The sequence below is a fragment of the Daktulosphaira vitifoliae genome, unplaced genomic scaffold (assembly GCF_025091365.1).
Source record: "Daktulosphaira vitifoliae isolate Bord-2020 unplaced genomic scaffold, ASM2509136v1 Scaffold_4, whole genome shotgun sequence".
In the NCBI taxonomy this organism is placed as follows: Eukaryota; Metazoa; Arthropoda; class Insecta; order Hemiptera; family Phylloxeridae; genus Daktulosphaira; species Daktulosphaira vitifoliae.
Window position 1 is genome coordinate 9,173,750 of NW_026099575.1, and position 3,954 is coordinate 9,177,703.

Here is a 3,954-nt window from a genome sequence, read left to right on the forward strand (position 1 = left end):
AATTGTTTTTTTGCATAGGTTGTTTGTTTCTCTATTCGTGAATGAATTAAATTCACATGATGGATTTCGCTTTAGTATAGGCCGGTAGCTACAAGTGTTTATTACATTTTTTTCACACGAATTTAGTTGTATTGCAGATATTGTCGTGTATGCAGTTCTGTCATCTGATACCGCAATAAGGTTGTTGCTAGTATCATATTTGACCCATTTTTTTAAATCTGCCAAATATATCGGTAATGAGTATATAGAATATACATCAAAGTTGCCGTAATTGTTGGCTATAGGTATTTGAAGCACGATTTTTATGTTTTCTAAGTCAGCAAAACAGTTGACTGTGGTGATCTGATAAAATATGTGGAGGTTTTCAAGGACCGCAGGAACTAGCATTTTCGTGTTTGGTGTTAATTTAGCTTCTATTTGTTGTAGCGTTTGAAGTAATAGTTCCGCGCTGACCAAGTTTGGCGTAAGTTTTCCATGTAATGACATGTCAATGGCCTCATCTATGGAGCTTAGTTCTAAGTCCATTTGGTCTATGACATGCATTGTTCTTCTGACCAGTTCCTCTGTTTCCATGGCAAAGACGCTCGATGCCATCCGGTCTGATAGTGTTTCAATTGCAAAGTTTATGGATTTGTAATCCAGCTTTCCCTTATTAAGCTCGTTAATAATCTCGTTTATTTTGATTGAGTTGTTCGTAATTCGGTTATCTAAATGTTTCATGATTGTTAATTGCTGTTTTTGTACGTGGGTGATCTCCTCCGTGGTGTCTTTTGTGTTCTGTAAGGTTTGTGTTAGGGCGTCTACATCTTCCGATGTTGCTGTGCCAAACAAATACTTGGTGCCATATCCAACAAAGTTGATTAGGCCTCTTTTGTTTCTATGTGTATATGATTTGGGGAGAAGCGATATTATTCGTTCTGCTTTCCTTTTGTAGTCCTTAATATTTTGATCAATGATCTGGCTGTCTAGATTGTATTTTATCGCTACTTTGTTTTCAGGGGGGATCTGCTTGGAGTGAGGCTTGTTGGATGGCAGGATATTTTGCAAGGCTTGAAGTCCAATTATGTTATTTCTTATTGGCTTCGTATTGCTGTTCAATACGATTGTCCAATGACCACTGACAAATTTTATTTGATGTACTTTTGTAAAAATGATCGTTGGGCTTTTTATTTCTTCCGCTTGAAGTAGTCGTGTGACTACTATCATTGTTATGATCACGCACAATAATCTCAACGCTGTGGTTTTTGTCATTATTGTCTCTGCTGTAGTATGGTTTCATATATATTTAATATATATTTAATACAATATTACATTAATCTATATTAAAATTATTGCTTTTAAAATAAATCTTATTCATAATTTATTTTCTAGTATTAGTATTAGATTAAAGACTACACATTTGTTAAACTAAAATAATATCTTATTTATATACACAAATTAAAAATGAAATAAAATATATATATTTAATTATAATCTATGATAACTTATATTATAGACTTAAGAATAATCTTGTTAGTAAAAAAAAAAATTATTTTTAATATATATCTAATACAACATTTACATTAATCTATCTTAAAAATAATACTTATAAAGTAAATCTTATTAATAATTTATTTTCTAGTGTTAGTATTAGATTAAAGACTACACATTTGTTAAACTAAAATAATATCTTATTTATATACACAAATTAAAAATGAAATAAAATATATATATTTAATTATAATCTATGATAACTTATATTATAGACTTAAGAATAATCTTGTTAGTAAAAAAAAAAATTATTTTTAATATATATCTAATACAACATTTACATTAATCTATCTTAAAAATAATACTTATAAAGTAAATCTTATTAATAATTTATTTTCTAGTGTTAGTATTAGATTAAAGACTACACATTTGTTAAACTAAAATAATATCTTATTTATATACACAAATTAAAAATGAAATAAAATATATATATTTAATTATAATCTATGATAACTTATATTATAGACTTAAGAATAATCTTGTTAGTAAAAAAAAAAATTATTTTTAATATATATCTAATACAACATTTACATTAATCTATCTTAAAAATAATACTTATAAAGTAAATCTTATTAATAATTTATTTTCTAGTGTTAGTATTAGATTAAAGACTACACATTTGTTAAACTAAAATAATATCTTATTTATATACACAAATTAAAAATGAAATAAAATATATATATTTAATTATAACTTATGATAACTTATATTATAGACTTAAGAATAATCTTGTTAGTAAAAAAAAAAATTATTTTTAATATATATCTAATACAACATTTACATTAATCTATCTTAAAAATAATACTTATAAAGTAAATCTTATTAATAATTTATTTTCTAGTGTTAGTATTAGATTAAAGACTACACATTTGTTAAACTAAAATAATATCTTATTTATATACACAAATTAAAAATGAAATAAAATATATATATTTAATTATAATCTATGATAACTTATATTATAGACTTAAGAATAATCTTGTTAGTAAAAAAAAAAATTATTTTTAATATATATCTAATACAACATTTACATTAATCTATCTTAAAAATAATACTTATAAAGTAAATCTTATTAATAATTTATTTTTTAGTATTAGTATTAGATTAAAGACTACACATTTGTAAATAAAAATTATATATAATTTATATACAGAAATTTAAAATTAAATAAAATATATATATTTAATTATAATCTTATGATAACTTATATTTTAGGCTTAAGAATAATCTTGTTAGTAAAAAAAAAAATTATTTTTAATATATATTTAATACAATATTTAGATTAATCTATCTTAAAATTATTGCTTTTAAAATAAATCTTATTCATAATTTATTTTCTAGTGTTAGTATTAGACTAAAGACTACACATTTGTTAAACTAAAATAATATCTTATTTATATACACAAATTAAAAATGAAATAAAATATATATATTTAAATATAATCTATGATAACTTATATTATAGACTTAAGAATAATCTTGTTTGTAAAAAAAAATTATTTTTAATTTATATTTAATATAACATTTACATTAATCTATCTTTAAATTAAATCTTATTAATAATTTATATACTGTTTAAACAAGTTATTTTATATAAAGATAAAGGTAAATTTTTTTGGACATATGTTTTGAAAATCTCTTATATTCTAATTTTGTACACAGATTTTAGAAATAACGATGACTGAATCATAAGTCATTAACGCACTAACATAGATAATTGTATATTTACAAAAGAGCTTTTGAGTCTTGGTAATAATAAATAATACTCTATTGTGTTAATTGATATGGTTCATGAAAATATTTTAATGATCAAATATTTATGTAATGAAGGATTTATTGAATACACTTACCTTTATTTTCCAGTATTATCAACTTGTTAATGATGTGTAAGTCAACTAACCAATGTTTTAAATAACAATTGGAAAACTCAGATTTTCGCTGAACATGTTTTTGATGTTTGGGGTTCACTAGCAAAATAAAAATTCTATGTCTTGAACAAGGCAATATCTATCATAATATTTTCTCAAATTCTTATAAATTAATCACGAAAAAAAATTTACAACTAACACTTTTATTGCTTTTTAATTGAAAATAAGATTTTTAAGAAAATATTATTTATAATACTTTTAAAACTATCATCTTTTTCATATATTAACATACTATACTGCTGTAACTATGTAAACGTAAAATACTTTATTGTTTGACTATAGAAGAATATTTAGCCAATATTATAATTATATTAAAAAATGTGTTATAATGTAGAATTTTTATTCTCCTTTAAAAACAACTATATAAACGATCACTTAATAATTTGTTAAATAAAATTTATTCCATTCATAAAGTTTCCTTTAGTTTAATTTAAATATTTTATGATATTCACTTATCTTAACTTAAGACAATAATAAATTTTACACTGAAGGTGAT